Here is an 18624-nt window from a genome sequence, read left to right as displayed (position 1 = left end):
GTCATGAATCTAGACTTCAATTATTGGATCCGATTGGTGGATTAAGTGCACCCCCTTTCAGAACTGAACCTTCAGGTTGTAAACTAAGTTTACAAAAGGACATCTCTAGGTCTCACCCCACCCCTGTTCTGGACCTATTAACTTTTTTTTTTTTTTTTTTTGTGAGATAGAGCCTTACTCTGTCACCCAGGCTGGAGTGCAGTGGCATGATCTCGGTTCACTGCAGCCTCCATCTCCTGAGTTCAAGTGATTCTCCTGCCTCAGCCTCCCGAGTAGCTGGGATTATAGGTGTATGCCACCATGCCTGGTTAATTTTTGTTATTTTATTTATTTATTTATTTATTTATTTTTGAGACAGAGTCTCGCTCTGTCACCCAGGCTGGAGTGCAATGGCGCGATCTCGGCTCACTGCAAGGTCCGCCTCCCGGGTTCACACCATTCTCCTGCCTTAGCCTCCCAAGTAGCTGGGACTACAAGTGCCTGCCACCACAACCGGCTAATTTTTTGTATTTTTAGTGTAGACGGGGTTTCACCGTGTTAGCCAGGATGGTCTCGATCTCCTGACCTCGTGATCCGCCTGCCTTGGCCTCCCAAAGTGCTGGGATTACAGGCGTGAGCCACCGCACCTGGCCCAATTATTGTTATTTTTAGTAGAGACGGGGTTTCACTACATTGGCGAGGCTGGTCTCAAACTCCTGACCTCAAGTGATCAGGTCTTCCAAAGTGCTGGGATTAGAGGCATGAGCCACTGCGACTGGCCTGGACCTATTAACTTTCTATAACTATGATTTCTATCAAGAGAAAGAGTGATGTGGTGGAAAATGCTGAGCCTTCATCACAGCTAGGAATCTATTTCAGAATTGAGAGGATGGACAAGGTCCTGGCATATCTAGGGAAAAGGAATTAGAGGGAAAGGAGGAGATAATAAATGCCTTTGGAGGGTAGGAGTGGAAATAGAGACTTGGAGAGAAGCAGACAAGACAGAATTGCATCAGGGTAAGTTACAAAAACAGCCAGGAAGGAAAACGATGGGTACATTTAATTCGGATGTGGGAGGCCTTTAGCAGGTCAGTCTTTCCATGCATTCCAGGTGATTGAAAAAATCGGTTTTAAATTCCAGCTTGTTGGGGTGCAGTGGCTCATCCCTGTAATCCCAGCACTTTGGGAGGCCGAGGCGGCAGATCGCTTGAGGTTAGGAGTTTAAGACCAGCCTGGCCAACATGGTGAAACTGTCTCTACCAAAAACAGGCAAACAAATAAACAAATTAGCCGGGCGTGGTAGCGGATGACTGTAGACCCACCTATAGGGTGGGAGGATCCTTTGAACCTGGGAGGCGGAGGTTGCAATGAGCTGAGATCACACCACTGCATTCCAGCCTGGGTGACAGTGAGACCCCTGTCTCAAAAAATAAAAATAAATAAATTGCAGCTCCGTGTATTCAAGACACTTCTGGTTGAAAGAAAAAAAAAAAAAAAAAGCAATACATTCCAGCTCCATCTTTTTCTAACCACGTAGCTTTGGGTAAATTACTTAATATGTAGATCCTCACTGATAACATGGGAATAATAGTACTCAGTTTGCTGCGTTGCGAGGATTGGAAATAATACTTGTAAAGTGACAGAGTCTGGTATGTATATGTAATATTATTGTTATTATTATTGAGACACCGTCTCACCCTTGTTGCCCAGGCTGGAGTGCAATGGCGTGACCTTGACTCACTGCAACCTCTGCCTTCCAAGTAGCTGGGATTACAGGCATCCGCCACCATTCCTGGCTAATTTTTGTGTTTTTGATAGAGATGGGGTTTCACCATGTTGGCCAGGCTGGTCTCGAACTCCTGACGTCAGGTGATCCACCCACCTCAGCCTTCCAAAGTGCTGGGATTACAGGCATGAGCCACCAAGCCTGGCTCATGACCTTATTTTTTACTTCACTTTTCCTTACGATATTACTTGTTTGAAAATACAAATTGCTCAGAAAAACTCTGGGGGTTCTCAATAGAACCTAAAGCCTAAGAAAATTGTGTCACTAGACACCATTTAAAAGAAGGATTAGAACTTAATATTATGTTCATGACTAGGCATCGTAGCCCACGCTGGCTAACCATCCCCTGGGCCGCCCTGCTGTTTGTACTTAGTAATAAGCACAGCTACATGCATGTGCTCACTAAATCCTCACGCCAACCTGTGTTTCTGGGGTGAGAAAATCAGAGTTCGTAAAGGTTAGGTACCTTGCTGAAAGGTGCACGGGTGAAGGGCAGGGGTGGATCCTTGCTGAGTCATTCTTACTCTACCACAGCCTTCCTCAGCAGCTTCCTCAGCTTCCTGAGGGGAAGTAGCTAGTCCTAGGGGTTTAGACTGGGCAGTGCTGGAGTCAGTGGGACAAACATGGGCTTTTAGGTCCCACAGACCCGGCTTCTAATACCTCCCAGTTGTGGGACGCTGAATAAGCTCGTAACCCCTAGTGGGGCTGGGTTTCTCCAATCATGAAGTGGGGGAAACCATCGCCTGCTCATAGCACTGACGAGAGTCAATGAGACATGAAAATCAGGCACCTTTCAAAGTTTTATGAACTGCGTTCAGAGGTGTTGAGGGACTCGCTCAAGGTCACCAAGCCGGGTCTTGACCCAGCTAAGACGTGGACCTGGACCCTTGGGCGCCTCCCGCAGAGTTGTGTGACCAAGGTAACCAGCAGCGGCCGACACTATGACTTCGGGGAAACGACGCCTCCTAGGGTCCCACGGCTCCGGCCAGCCCGGCCCCGCCTCCGGGAGCCTCAGCTCCGCCAGGGGGCGCGAGAGGAGGCCGCGCTCGAGGCCGCTGCGCGCCTGGCTCTTCTCTATGGTGGATCGGGCGCGGCGGGAGCGGAGGCGCGCTCCCGAGAGGGGGCGGGGCCGAGTCAGGGGCGGGGCCGCGCGAGGGGCGGGAGCGGCCGGGCCGGGCCGGCTGGGGATGGGTGGGGGGGCCGACTTCCTGGGGCCGCCCGTGAGGATGTCGCGACCGCCCCCGGGTGCCCCTCAGCCCCAGAGACGCCGCCGCGGCGGAGTCCGCAGCCTCCCTGCCTGAGGCGTCCGCGGCCGAGATCCGGCCCCTCCCCTCGCCTCCTCTACCAGGTGCCGGCCGGGCCGGCGGCCGCAGCAGGTGAGGAGGCTGTGGCGGCGGCGGCGCTGGGGGCCGCAGGGCGCCCGGCTGGGGAAGGACGGGAAGGGGTACGCTCGGGTGCCGTCAGGCTGTAGTCTGGGTGCCCCTCCTCTGTGTGGGGCGCGGCCTGGGACTCTCTCTGCCCTACAGGGGTGGGGGGAAGCCCTTTCCTGGCTGCAAGTCCCCGCCTTCAGGGCAGCCCACACCTGTCCTTTGAAAAGTCCCCTCAAAGAAAGCGTTTCACCTGTGGGGGCAGTAACAGGAGACGTGCGTCCTCGATTATCCCCAGGTGCCCTGCAGACCGGCAGGTCTAGTTGGCTTGTGGGGAAAAGATATCTCTTTGTACGGCAAAGGAAACTGAGGCATGTCCGCGGCGGCCTGCTTACCCCTTTGAAGGAACCAGCTCGTCCCTACCTTCGTCTTAGACGGAGGTGGCTGGAGGAGGGAGGTTTGGAGTTTGGAGGTTTGATGAAGTTTGGGAATGCGGCTCTCCCCCCAGGGTCCACTGTTCCCTCGCTTGGGAGTTGTCCTCTGTTCGCGATGTGTGTGAGGTCGCCACTGTGCGGCAGCGGTCAAGACCGAGAGGGAAATGGGGCCTCTCTTCAGCCGGCTGCCCAGGAGACATTTGACCAGACATGGGGAAGTCTGGCGAACCAGGGGAGCCAGAGCCTCCGCTGGCACGTCTGCTCAGAGCTTGAGTTCAGGCTGGCAGAAGAGAGAAACAGCAGCATATTTTCTCCTTTTTGTTGGTCTGTCATTTGTTCTAGGGGGAAAAAAAACTGCTTGTGTAATCAAGAGTGTCCTGTGCACCCCCTAGTCTACCATAAGGAAGGATAATTGTTAGCTTGGAAATAGGGTTTTACCCACAACTGTCACTTTGCTCCCTGGTTAAAGGCCAAAGTGACGTGATGAGCAAACATCCTGGGGTGCATGTGGCCTTCTAAGAAAGCAGTAAGTTCCTTATGTATCCCTTTGATTATTGGTTTGGAGGACAGAGAGACTTCCTGTTACCACTGTCGCTGCAACTGTTTGGGGTGCCTTATTCTCCCAGTGACAGTTCAATTTACTGAAATGTGGGCTGGGCTGCCCATTTATTATACCATTCTTCTAGGAATAGGAGTAGGCAGGAGACAAGGTACTGGGCTGAATTCGTGTACAGAGTTCTAGGGCTGCAGCCTACCGGTGACAATTCCTTTCTGTTCAGGGGATTTCAGGTTTGACAACTTCTTTATCCTTTTCCCTGATTGCATTCTCTTTCACATTCAAGGAAGTAGATGATGGCAAAGGTTTCTGAACTTTTACTGTATATTTCTTAATTCTGAATTTTAGAGTACAGTTCATAACTTAACAGTTTATTTAGAGGTATTCTTAAGTTTGAAAATATTTGGGTATATTTTCATAACAATTTCAGATTGATGTGGCAGGGCTAATATCTTGATTGTGACTGAAGAAAATGTTCATGTAATCTCACAGTCATTTTAATGCCCATCTAATTGCAAAGACCAGCCCATTAAAAACTTTCATATTGATCAGGTAGACAGTTGTGATATCTTGTTTTCATTGGGATCAAGGGTTGTAACTATCTAAGTTGACCAGTTTAGCTGCCAAAATAACATGCACAAAAAAAGAAAGCTCTTCTCAGAAACCTTAAAAATCAATTTCTTTCAAACCTTCTCTCATGACCAACCCAGTTGACATATCTCTGCTTGGTACCATCTAATAGGAACACCTTTTTTTTGGAGGCAGAGTCTCACTCTGTCACTCATACTGGCGTGCAGTGGCGTAATCATGGCTTACTGCAGCCTTGACCTCCTAGGCTTAGGTGACTCTCCCTTCTCAGCCTCTTGAGTAGCTGGGATCTCAGGCACGGGCAACCACACCCAGCTAGTTTCTGTATTTTCTGTAGAGACGAGGTTTTGCTATGTGGTTGGTCATGAGCTGGGCTCAAGCGATCCTCCTGCCTTGGCTTCCCCAAGTTCTGAGATTACAGATATGAGCCACCTCGCCAGGCTGGAACACCCCTTAAGGGTTGTGGAAAAGGCATTTTTAGTGACCAGCATTTAAGAAGACAAACAGCAACAATAACAAAAAAGGGCACAATTTCTTTTCTAATTACATGTGCGTTGTGATTTAAATACAGTCACACCCATCTCTTAAACCTAATTAGTTGTTAGGGGGACTAATTCCACCTTGATTTTTTATTCTTGTCATAGAACCTTTAATACTGCCATTGTTTTAATGAGAGAGACTTTTATATCAAACTTGTTCTAGCCATAGTGTTTATTTTTTTGGAGGAAAGATTTAACCTCTATACCTTAGAATCTCGTAACTTGTTAATACAATAACAGAATTAAGGTATTAGAGTTTAATGAGAACACATAGTTTAAATTGCTGTTGGTGAAGTCTCAAGCGAGGAGCTGCTTCATTATTGTTGTTTGGTAATGGTACTGGTTTGATGACGATTACTCGTTATTTTTGTTTCACTTCTGGTTATTGGTAATGATTATTTGGTGTTTGTGTAAGAAAGATTTTCCCAATTGTAAATACAGTCTTTTTTTTTTTTTTTAATTGAGATGGGGTCTCACTCTTGTCACCCATGCTGGAGTGCCATGAAATGATCTCAGCTCAATACAGCCTCGCCACCTGGGCTCAAGCAATCCTCTTACCTTAGCCTCCCAAGTACCTGGGACCACAGGTGTGCGTCACTATGCCCAGCTAATTTCTGTGTTTTTGGTGGAGACAGGGTTTTGCCATGTTGCCCAGGCTGGTCTCAAACTCCTTGAACTCAAGCGATCCTCCAGCCTCGGCATCCCAAAGTGCTGGGATTATGGGTGTGAGCCACCATGCCCAGCCTAAATCTTTTCATATACAGACTCCTGGTTCTTTCATAGGGAAGTATCTGATCAACTTCTTATTTTGTGACTTTATATTAGTTATGCAGTTTTTAAAAAAATTTTTTTAATTATTATTATACTTTAAGTTGTAGGGTACATGTGCATAACGTGCAGGTTTGTTACATATGTATACTTGTGCCATGTTGGTGTGCTGCACCAATCAACTCGTCAGCACCCATCAACTCGTCATTTACATCAGGTATAACTCCCAATGCAACCCCTCCCCCCTCCCCCCTCCCCGTGATAGGCCCCAGTGTGTGATGTGCCCCTTCCCGAGTCCAAGTGATCTCATTGTTCAGTTCCCACCTATGAGTGAGAACACGCGGTGTTTGGTTTTAGTTATGCAGTTTTAAAATAGTAAAACTAATTTGGCTCTTCGTAGGGTATCCTATTATATCTCACGTAAAAGTCATCTCAGGTAGGTAGGAATTGGCTTCATGTATTTAAAGACCTGTGCCCTCCCTGTTTCCAAGATTTAACAGCTGCCATGGTGAGGACAGTGGTCATATCTAATCCTGTTATGCCAGTCTTAGTTTAAACCCATTATCCTTTCTCTTCATTAAGACTGTCATGAAGTTCCTCCTTTGCTTTTCGTATGCAGGGTGAATATTCCACATTTGTATTGTATTTGGACCTGTTAACATTCTGAAGTGAAGCTCAGCAGTTGGTTAAAAGAGTCCTGCATGTTTTTAAAGAGTTTAATTTTTAAAGCATAAAATCTGCATTTTGGCTGGGCGTGGTGGTTCACTCCTGTAATCTCAGCACTTTGGGAGGCAGAGGCGGGTAATCACCTGAGATCAGGAGTTAGAGACCAGCCTGACCAATATGGTGAAACCCCTTTTCTATTAAAACACAAAATTAGCTGGGCATGGTGGTGCATGCCTGTAATTCCAGCTACTTGAGAGACTGAGGCAGGAGAATCACTTGAACCTGGGAGACGGAGGTTGCAGTGAACCGAGATCGCACCACAGCGCTACAACCTGGGCAACAAGAGTGAAACTCCATCTCAAAAACAACAACAACAAAAAAACCCTGCATTTCCTCTGGAGTAAAACCAGATTTTTGAATCTGGTAATAAAACAAAAACTATTTTTTCCTGCTTTCTACTAATAGAAACTCTTTATTAACTTTACCGTACTGATTTTGTTAGTGCAGGGACTAGAACTGGTAGTGAATGATAACTTAGTGGTAATGGGAGATCCTGAAGTCTCCTGAATCATCAAAGACAGGTCACATTGTGTTCAGTGCAGCTTTAGCCTTTTGAGCATGTTTTATTGTAAGGAATTCCTAAAAGCCAGCCACTCCTTGAAAGATGAGGTACCTGGTGATTTACTGCTGAGTCACTGACCGAGATTCTTTAAAAATGCAGTTTTCCCAGCCCCACTTCCTGGAGATTTTGATCGGGTGGGTAAGTGATGACCAGGGAACTACCTTTTATTTTTTCAATTTTAAAATTTATTATTACTAGTATGAGGCCATACCCCATGGACCTTTTATTTTTGTTATTTTTATTTTATTTTATTTTATTTTGAGACGGAGTCTTGCTCTGTCACTCAGGCTGGAGTGCAGTGGCACGATCTCGGCCCACTGCAACCTCTGTCTCCTGGTTCAAGCAATTCTCCTACCTCAGCCTCCGGAGTAGCTGGGATTACAGGCGCCCACCACCACACCCAGCTAATTTTTGCATTTTTAGTAGAGAGGGGTTTCACCACATTGGCCAGGCTGATCTTGAACTCCTGACCTCATGCGATCCGCCCACCTCAGCCTCCCAAAGTGCTGGGATTATAGATGTGAATCACTATGCCCAGCCTATGTGTTTATTTTTGAGACGGTCTCAGCTCTGTCATCCAGGCTGGAGTGCAGTGATATGATCTCGGCTCACTAACCTCCGCCTCCCAGGTTCAAGAGATTCGCTTGCCTCAGCCACCCAAGTAGCTGGGACCACAGATGCGTGTCACCACACCTGGCTAATTTTTGTATTTTTTGTAGAGATAGGATTTTACTGTGTTGACCAGGCTGGTCTCAAACTCTTGACCTCAGGTGATCTGCCCGCCTTGGCCTCCCAAAGTGTTGGGATTACAGGCGTGAGCCACTGCATCCGGCTGGAAGCTAGCTTAAATAAATCTCCCTTGCATCTAGTATTTTCAGAAAGCTCCCCAAGTGCTTTTTATTTATTTATTTTTTTGAGATGGAGTCTCGCTCTGTCACCCAGGCTAGAGTGCGTGGCATGATCTCGGCTCACCACAACCTGTGCCTCCTGGGTTCAAGTGATTCTCCTGCCTCCGTCTCCCAAGTAGCTGGGATTACAGGCACGTGCCACTGTGCCTGGCTAATTTTTGTATTTTTAGCAGAGGTGAAGTTTCACCCTGTTGGCCAGGCTGGTGTCAAACTCCTGACCTCAGGTGGTCTGCCTGCCTCGACCTCCCAAAGTGCTGGGATTACAGACTTGAGCCACTGAGCCACTGCGCCTGGTTTCTCAAGTGCTTTTAATGTGCAGTCAAGTTTGGGAACCACTGTTTTTTGCATTGATAGTCTTTTTAAGGTTGGGGGGGGCATTATCTCCTGTACATCAAGCCCCATGGAACTTTGAAACTTGGGGTTCACTTTTCTTCCCTTTTCTTTCTTTCTTTTTTTTTTTTTTTGTGACAGCTCTGTCACTCAGGCTGGAGTGCAGTGGTGTGATCTCGGCTCACTGCAACCTCTGCCTCCTGCATTCAAGCAGTTCTCCTGCCTCAGCCTCCCAAGTAGCTGGAACTACAGATGTGTGCCACCACATCCAGCTGATTTTTGTATTTTTAGTAGGGATGTGCTGGTCTCACACTACTGACCTCAAGTGATCTGCCCACCTCAGCCTCCCAAAGTGTTGGGATTACAGGCGTGAGCCACCGTGCCTGGTCCCCCTTTTCTTTTTTTAATTTTTAGATTGAAATTATTATGCACATTGAAATTCCTTATAAATTGGTAGTCCCTCTAATAGAATCATTATGCTATCCAGGATGTTTGATTTGCTAGAATAGCCCATTTCCCAGTCATGACAGATAACAAAGAGCTTTTATAACTTTTATGTAAATTACTTTACAGTGAGGCCCCCCTCTGCTGTATTATCAGGAGTCATGAGGGAGGGTTTTTGGTGAAAGTAGCTTCCTTTATCTTATGAGTGGACAAATGAATGATAATGTGGAAACAACTAGAAGTCTGAATAGGTAGTTGAATCTAGTTATGATAATCAGTGTTGGACGGGAGAGATGCCTGGGAATTCTCTGTATGTCGGATTTTAGAATGAAGTCAGTTTGCCTGTTTTATTTCTACACAGCTGAAGCCTTTATTGAAAATAATAGGTGCTTAACAAATAGTTAATAAAATTTAGTCATCAGCCGTGTGTTGAGTTCATGGGAGGAAGAATAATTGCTGAAATATAGAACCATCTGATTTAAAACAGATTCAGGCACTAGATACGTTAGGGAATAGACAAGCCTGGTTTTGAACTCTGACTCCCCCACTTCCTGGCTGTGCTACCTTAGGCAAATTACTTAACGTCTGTGAGCTTCATTTTTTTCATCTGCAAGATGAAAATACCTGGTAGGATTGTTATGTGGATTAAAAGGGGGAAATATGCATAGGAGGATTAAAAGAGAGAAAAATATGTTTTTTGTACATTGTAGGCAACTCAGTAAACGTCCCTTCTCCCACTTCCTCACACAATTTTTATTCTGTAGACTTAAGATGCTTTTCTAAATCCAGCTTTCTCTGTATCTTTTTCCAGGAATATTTACTCAGTCAGCTCTTTTAGAAAATGTATGAAAGAGTGAGGACTAAAGTTAAGAACCAGAGAATATGGGTAAGAAGAATGAGTCACAGGACAATTAGCAACACTTTAAACAATTTTTTAGAATGAGTGGAGTGTTGGCATGTGCCCAGAGTTACTATCTACAGGAATAAATGAATAACATTACCCAAATTCTGCCATCTGTATTTGGACGGTAGCCCAGATTAGGCTAGGAGCCTTTGAGGGTGGCCCCATTAAGTAGCACCTGACATCCATTTCTTTCATTATCTTCTTTTCTCCCTTTTGGTCTTTGTTTCTCGTTCCCTCTCTCCTCCTTTTCCCTCTTTAAAGCTGCCCTTCCTTTCGACTTGCCAATCATCATCATAGACGCAGGCCCAGTCCCTGGAACTCGAGGCAAAAAGAGGTTTCTGGTTGCTAACACCTGTCTCCTAGCTAAATGAATAAGCTCTTTTGTGGACAGGATGTTAAAAAAGCTGATTAGTACAATACCAGCTTAAAGGGCCTATTAATGATACAGCATATGTAAATCACAGTGATTTAAAGCCATTTTAGAGATGAATTTCTTATATATTTATTTTCTATATTGAAATATGATGTCAGTTGAATTTTTACATCTAAATCATGAATCTGTTTACTGCCTAAACAGACTAATTTCTGTCACATTGATTGGGAATCATTTATATTCTAAAGAAGTTTCTACCCTTAGGGGCCTTTGTATTGTTTGGCAAATGTCTAACTAGTGTGTAATACAATTAAAGTTTTGTTCACTGCACTGCTGCCATAACTAGTTTAATTTCTGTTCCTTATATATTTCTGTTGGCAGCTGGAAAATTAAAGTACTAGATGTTCCATAAAACTGATTTTTTGAGGGGTGATTTTACTGTCAGTTGAATGGACTTAGGCCCCAGGGTACATTTTTCAAGATGTCTTATTCAACTTTCCTGTAATAGTCTCTCTCTCTTTATAGAATTAATGTATTAGACACATAATTGGCTGTTTAAGCATTCAGAAGAGACAATGTTTGACCTTTTACCCAGAGATTATTTTTTTCTACATCTCTTTTGAGGAAATGTGTGTTATTTTTGGAAACTCCTAAGTGTATTACAGTTACACTAGCACGTGAATTTTTGCAAAGACTAGAGAATGAACAACTCCCAAATCGTTCTATTCTTTTTAGATCATTGTATTTCCAACCTGATGTGAAAGTAGAAAGGCTGTGATGTGATGCCTGGTAAATCCGCCTCATAATTTTTCTGTATGTTTCACAGAAATGGCTTTAGCCTTCAGGAATTGAAGTTACTCTCAAGAAGACTTTATGTTTAATTACTCAAATCCACACTTAATTTCCTACAAGGTTCTTGGAGAGACATTCACTAGGCTGCTGATTTCATGGAGTTATGACCTACACAGGTTTTTATCTCTGTTAAAGCTACTAACCCCCCTTTGTTTTAGGTTGAAAAGTGACCTTGGTCTGGTAATTTCTTCATTGTCCTCTCCTCTAAAAAGACAGCAAAACCTTCTTGCTCTCTCAGCAGCGTTTTTCAGCTGCTACTACTGCCATGTGCTGAATTTGAATTTGAGCACACTTCGGTGTATGATTTTGTTGAGCTAATGTTATCTGACTTTTTAAAGCTGCTGCTCTGCAATGCTACAGTTAAACCTACATCTTCTGTTTTCATGTTCACATGCCTTTTCTAGAATTGCAGATAAAAATATGTTTTCATTATCTCTGGGTTGTGGAGTGTTCCCTGGGACAGTCACTTGTTTCTACCAGTGGCTAGTTCTAAGAGTAGGGGAAATCCACATGGATCTGAACTACTTCCAGCCAGTATGATCTGCTGAAACGTTTTAACTGTCTTGATCCTTTTTAAAGAAATGATGCCTAGTCATCTTGAAACTTACAGGAAGTTAGGCCAAGTGGAGGCTCTGCTGGCTTCTGAGTGGTTAAATGCAACTTATTAGTAATCAACACCGTTGTTTATTTGCAGCTGCTGGATTATGTTAAAAGATTTGAAAGGAAAAAAAAGCTTTACTTAAGTAAATCGTGCATCCTCGTCTCCCACCTCACCCTCTTCTTGTTTTACTGTGCATTTGCTTTGGAAAATCTTTCCAGTCTTGGTACTGATCACATGTGTATAGTCTTAGGGCAATTGAATCAGTGTATTTTATCCTAAAACATACAAGAAAGTATGTGCCCTACCCTCTGCATCTGCATTTTCTGCTAATCCTCCCATGCTTTTTTACTTTCGTAATGATTAAGATATCTGCCTGAGAAATAACCAAACTTCATCCTCTATCGACTTCCAACCCTCTTCTAGGTCTTGCGTCAGTAGATGCATAACCAATTGCAGTTGGGTTGGATTGTACCGTCTTCACTATGCTAATTATTATTTTATATGGTGTGGAAGATCAACCAGAGCATATGCTTTATTCTAAAATGCTGGGCAAAGGAATGTTCTAATTTGGGGAGAGAGGAAGGAGTGTTTTCTAGCCTTAGCAGGAGTAGGTCCGCTGAAATTCAGCTAGTTTGAGGAATCTGGATTTTTATCAAGGGGTGGAGAGGAACAGTTAGGGGCTAAAATTATGTGCAAGCAGGAGCGGGAAGGAATAATTTAGGAGATGAGGACTTTCCCAGTCCACAGTGGAAAATTCCTAATCTTTCACATTCTCTTATGTTTGTCTACTTGCCATATACTGATGGAAGAGTTTGCATAATCATTCTATGCCAGAGCTAAAGTATACCTTAGCCATTGTTTACTGAGAGGGTGGGAAGAGGGATGTTAGAATATTCTCAGCTTGTCAAAGGGCATTCCACCTTCCTGTGTACCCTTGGCCATATGGTTGAATCTAGCACTTCAGATGATTCTGAATCATCGCCACCACTCCCATTGATCTAGTTCAGTGTTTCCCAACTCTGAAATGTTGACACTGTTAGAGACCAGCAGCTTGAGGAATAGTGACTGTGAACCCACCAATTAATGGGGGACATTAAAATGATAGTAGTTCTGCAGCTCCACCTCTAGATGATCTTCATCAGATTCCTGAATTGCATTTACTTGATAAAATCTTCTCCACAGCACATCAACATGTCTCTTGCACTACCCAAAAGCAGTATTAAAAAGGCAAATATGTTGGCAATTACTAACTAATTTGGTTTTTATTTGAGATACAGGCTATCTATAACTGCATTGTTATTTGTGGAAATGCTAGCACAAAGCAGACTGAAATCTTTCTCCTTATATTGTCATTTTAGAAGCAACACAAACAGGTCGGGCGATGGCTCACGCCTGTAATCCCAGCACTTTGGGAGGCTAAGGTGGGTGGATCACTTGGGTTCAGGAGTTTGAGATCAGCCTGCCCAGCAGGGTGAAACCCTCATCTCTACTAAAAATACAAAAATTTGCCAGGCATGGCATGGTAGTGCATGCCTGTAATCCCAGGAACACAAACATAAAAATAAGCCTCTAGTTTTATTTGGGAGGGATCGATATACCATATTCGAGTTCTGAATATCATGTCAGGAAAGCAGTTTTTGATGCCACTGGTTAAATGTTTGTGCGTTTTGATATACAGTTGATCCTTCCCTATCAAACATCACTTTTTTTTTTTTTTTTTTGAGAGTCTCACTCTGTCACCCAGGCTGGAGTGCAGTGGTGCCATCTTGGCTCACTGCAACCTCTGCCTCCTGGATTCATGTGATTCTCCCATCTCAGCCTCCTGAGTAGCTGGGACCACAGATGCACGCCACCACATCCAGCTAATTTTTGTAATTTTTGTAGAGATGGAGTTTCATCATGTTGGCCAGGCTGGTGTCGAACTCCTGACCTAAAGCGATCTGTCTGCCTCGGCCTCCCAAAGTGTTGGGATAAGTGCTGGGATTACAGGTGTGAGCCTCTGCACCTGGCCTATCACTTTTTAAGATGGGGAAAAATGGAAATTTGCTGTTATGTATATTACACATATTATGAAAGCATATTAAAATGTGTTTTCTGGGCCGGGCGTGGTGGCTCATGCCTGTAATTCTGGCACTTTGGGAGGCCAAGGCAGGCAGATCACTTGAGTCCAGGAGATCAAGGCCAGCCTGGGCAACATAGCAAAACCTTGTCTCCAAAAAAATACATACAATTAGCCAGATGTGGTGGTGTGCGCCTGCAGTCTCAGCTACTCAGGAGTCTGAGCTGGGAGGATTGCTTGAGTCCAGGAGTTTGAGGTTATGAACTTTGGTTGCACAACTGTACTCTAGCGTGGGCAACAGAGTGAGACCCTGTCTCCAGAAAAAAATAATAAAAATCAAATAACTTCTTTATTGGAGATTACATACAAATTGTGACTTTTTTTTTCCCCTAAAGTCTTTGGTAAGGTTATATGCTTACTGCAATAGATCTTAAATTTTAGTATGGATCAAAAATCTCCTAGGTGCTTGTAAAAATTAGATTCCTGGTTCCTAGCCCAGTCCTACAGAATCAAAGTGTTTGGGATAGAGATGTGGGATTCTGATGTAGCTTATCTGCAGACCCCACTTGGAGAAAGAATTTCTGTGAGAAAGAACCACACATTAAAAAAAAAAAAAAGATTGAGAATTGCTATTATTTTGCAGACGAGGAATTTAAAGTGCAGAACAGTCAAGAGACTCAGACTTACCTAGGATATTCAGTTAGTTATTTGGCTCTTGCAAACCAGAAGTTAGGTTGGCTGACTACTGTGGATTGGCGCTCTTTCCATTAGATTATAGTCCGGAGTGTGCAATCTTTTGGCCTCCCTGGGCCACACTGAAAGAAGAATTGTCTTGGGCCACACATAAAATACACTGACACTAATGATAGCTGATGAAAGTTTATGAATTTGTGTTGGGCCCAGAGGCCGTGGGTTGATCAAGCTTGGATTATACCATGGTGCCTCCTTGCTGGTTTATCTAATTGCCTTTAAATCAGAAGCTATAAGATAATGAGGGCAAAAGTACTTTGATTCCTTCAGAACAATAATGACTGAATTGGCACTTCATAGTGTGAGAAGATTGTGCTTCTTAAACTATCTGTGGCGAAGGACCAGCTTTATAAGGGTTTCCCTCCACTCCTAATCTGTTGCCAACCAATAATTTTGTAAAGTACAAGAAAAATGAATCACCAGAAAAATCATGCGCTTGGATGTCACAGCAATGTCAAGTGCTGGAAAAGTTTCTAAATGCTTACTGTGATTTTCTGTGTTTACCTTGACATGAATGGGCCTCCAGCAGTCTGACACATACACACTTTGAATAGCGTTATTCTAGGTGGTTCTTAGGACATCTTAGGAACTTGATATCAGGGGTCCTTGATCATTTTCTTCCTCATCCCACCTGTAACTCAAGCTACCATCTGATAACTCCCATTCCTACCTGGGGAGAGAAGTTTCATGACTTAGTGATTTCCTAGGTCAGAACCAAAGTTGATAATACTTAGGGATTAGTTAAGGAACATTTACCTTTAATATATATAATTAGTTTTTTTTTTTTAAACTAGAACATTTATTGCATGACTGTTTGTTGAAATTCTGAAGATAAACTGGATGCCGCAGCAGCTACCCTCTTGGGTTTAGGTGGTGTTCTTTCACAGAATCCATGCCTGAATCTGCTGCATACAACTTTTAAGTGCCTCATTTGACCAGTTCCAGTGGTATTTTGTCTTTTAGCCTTGGCACTCCAGTTATACTTCCTCTTGCGCTTGGCAGCATAGCCACATTTGCCACAGGTTGACTTCTGAAGGTGTTAGGCCTTGTTGTGTCTTATTGTGACACTTTCCAAATGATGATGTTCCCTTCATCATCTTGTTTCTGTTACTGTTTTTATTATTATTATTATTTGAGACGGAGATTCATTCTTGTTGCCCAGGGTGGAGTGCAATGGTGCCATTTTGGCTCACCACAACCTCCGCCTCCCGAGTTCAAGCAATTCTCCTGCCTCAGCCTCCTGAGTAGCTGAGATTATAGGCATGCGCCACCATACCCGGCTAATTTTGTATTTTTAGTAGATGGGGTTTCTTCATGTTGGTCAGGCTGGTCCTGAACTCCCGAACTCAGGTGATCCACCCGCCTTGGCCTCCCAAAGTGCTGCAGTTACAGGCATGAGTCACCACGCTTGGCCTTTTTACTATTATTTTTAAAATTACTGCTCCTTGCAGAGCAGGGCTACCCTATAGGCAATGTGTCCACAGTAGCCAAGCTTTAGTATATTTAAGAATAAATTGAGGCCAGGCGTGGTGGCTCATGCCTATAATCCCAACACTTTGGGAAGCCTGAGGTGGGTGGATCACTTGAGGTCAGGAATTCGAGACCAGCCTGGCCAACATGGTGAAACTCCATCTCTACTAAAAACACAAAAATTAGCCGGTGTGGTGGCACGCGCCTGTAGTCCCAGCTACTCGAGAGGCTGAGGCGGGAGAATCCCTTCAACATAGGAGGCAGAGATTGCAGTGAGCCAAGATCATGCCACTGCACTCCAACCTGGGAGACCTGTCTCCAGAAAAAAAAAAAAAAGGATAAATTGATAGAATTTGCATTGGGTAGTTGTATTGGGAGGCATAGTCCCCTCTTTTGACTAAATACTGGAAAGGAGTTTCTAACTTCTTGGCCTGTAACTTAGAGTTGAGATGCTTAAGGATGGGAGACAGAAAATAAAATTTAGGGGTGTGCAATTTCTTTGAGACACTTTTGTGTTTGCTTTTTAGAAGCCTTTTGTGAATAGTCTACGAGGATGCATTATTAGTTTTTGTGGTTATAATGTCAAAATTAGTGTTGATTTGGAGCAGGCGGGCAAATCTCTCCATGCATGCTTTTCGTTCTGGTTTAATTGCTTAGCTGGGTGAAATGTCAAACTTGATAGATTATTGGAGCTGTTATTTTGGTAGTTAAACAATAATGAAACTGTTTGAATGTTTTTGGAGAACACTGCTTCCTGTGTATGGACTTTGCACTGGAGAAAGTTTCAATTGTTCACAAGCAATACTGGTTAGAAAATGCAGCTTCTGTGGCTCCTAACACAGCTGTCTAAATTACTAGCTATATGGGGGCCTTTGGACAAGCACTGCTTAACACTTTTGGAAACAATTTGTTTCTGTTTCCAAAAATGTGGATGGTCGTTCCCTGAATAGTTGACAAAACTAGAAATGGGAGAAAGCTATTGCATGTGTCTAGGTTATGACAGTCAAGTGTTTTTTCTTTAAGCATCTCTAGAACAAATTTACCTTTTTAACTAAGGATGAGAGGTTTATGGAAATGTAGCAGCCCCCTGGGCCTTTCTTTCCTCCTTGATGACTATTCAGCAGGGTAGCATGTTGTTAGCTTGTGTGCCAGCTTACAGAGGGCTTGGGTTATTATAACCTTGATTAGGAAAGAGGGATGGGGAACAGGAGCGAAAGGATAGATGTTTTTGAAAGTCCCTCTGCCTGCTATGTGAAATCTTGAATTTTCACTTTGAACTTCACTGTTGTTTGGTGACAGATGTTATAAAACTGTCTTTACAAACAATCCCGTTTCCTATTAAAATTGTGTGTTGGGCACAGGAGCTAGGGAAGCAATGGGCATGCTCAGCAGGATTTGTGTCCCTCATTCCACTGTGTCAGATGATGCTTTTTCTGAATGAAATTGTATGCATTCTTCAGTGGCAGTTAGGGGAAGTCTTCTTGTCTAAAAGTGTGGGAGAATTTGTGTAAGACTTATCAAAAGTCTGGCACTTCTTTTGCTGTGTGATACTTCTCTTTGTGCCATAGTTTACCTTTATGAAAATTACCAACAGTTATTATGTGCTCTCCAGGTGCCAGGGACTTTGCTGTATTAACATGTTTAATCCTCCGAACCATCCTATGAGGTGTGTAGGTGTTATCTCTGTTCCACAGATGTGAAAATGCCGCACAGAGAAATTAAAGGGGGCCCAAAGCCACACAGTGTTGGAACTGAAGCATTCCAGCTGTAAATGTTGAGCTGTCAACTACTGGGTGGCAGCTGCCTCACACTCCATCAGGATGATTACCTTTTGAATAAGTCTTTACAAATATGTGGGCTGCAGAAGTAACCAGTCCAGAATGAATGAACGCTCACTGCAATTTTAGCTCAGCAAGCAGTGCCTGCTCTCAGAAACATCCAAAAACCACAGCAGTTAAGACAAATAAGTTGTGAAAGATATGGTTTCCAGGTAAGATACGTGACAGGCTTCTTACTGCAAATAGTTTTTCTTACAAAAGAAGAAGACTGGTGGGAGAGATGGTGGAAAAATGAAAACAATCCTTCTATGATTCTCTGGGCCCATCTTCACAGGACTTCATATGTAATGAAGGCAGAATATTTGCTTCAAGCCCAGATAACCAGCTTTTACTTTCTACACTGACTCAGGCTTCTTACTGAAAATGGTGTTTCACCATTATTCCACTAACATCACTTTTTAATTCTTAAATAGTTTTTTATTCATAAAACTATTCTTTTTTAATGGGCCTACTTGTGTGGAATACGATTTAAAAATGATATTAGCAGTACTTGTTAATTGGTTTATTAGTTTTAGTTTTGCTAGTGCTGAAGGATGTTTTATAGTTTATTCTAAAATTGTAAATGTTTTTGATATTTAAGTCAGTTTCCCTTAAAAGCACATTTGGCTAAATAAATAAAGCATTGGGTTAGAGAAGAGTTCACTGGTGGTTATTTTTTATTTTTATTTGTGTGTGTGTGTGTGTGTGTGTTGGGGGTGGGGGGTCTTCCTGTTTGTCAATAGGCCTTCCCAATGAATTGAATTCTCCATAAGATACATAGATGTTAGTGCCCCATAGGGCCTCATCTTGT

The 18624-nt window shown here is 43.6% G+C and overlaps 1 protein-coding gene and 1 pseudogene across 2 annotated transcripts in view; one reads left to right on the top strand and one right to left on the bottom strand.

The window, feature by feature from the left end:
- The first annotated feature begins 2931 nt into the window (after positions 1 to 2931).
- RFFL (ring finger and FYVE like domain containing E3 ubiquitin protein ligase) overlaps positions 2932 to 18624 on the top strand; it is an 80978-nt gene continuing 65285 nt past the window's right edge. For both annotated transcript variants that reach the window (XM_025361415.1, XM_025361413.1), the window contains exon 1: positions 2932 to 3141. The gene's annotated coding sequence lies outside the window, so the exon portion shown is untranslated. The remainder of the gene's footprint in view (positions 3142 to 18624) is intronic.
- Positions 15326 to 15623, bottom strand: LOC112609065 (annotated as a pseudogene).

The sequence above is a fragment of the Theropithecus gelada genome, chromosome 16 (assembly GCF_003255815.1).
Source record: "Theropithecus gelada isolate Dixy chromosome 16, Tgel_1.0, whole genome shotgun sequence".
In the NCBI taxonomy this organism is placed as follows: domain Eukaryota; kingdom Metazoa; phylum Chordata; class Mammalia; order Primates; family Cercopithecidae; genus Theropithecus; species Theropithecus gelada.
The sequence above is the reverse complement of the archived record's forward strand: the minus strand, read 5'-3'. Positions and strand labels throughout refer to the sequence as shown.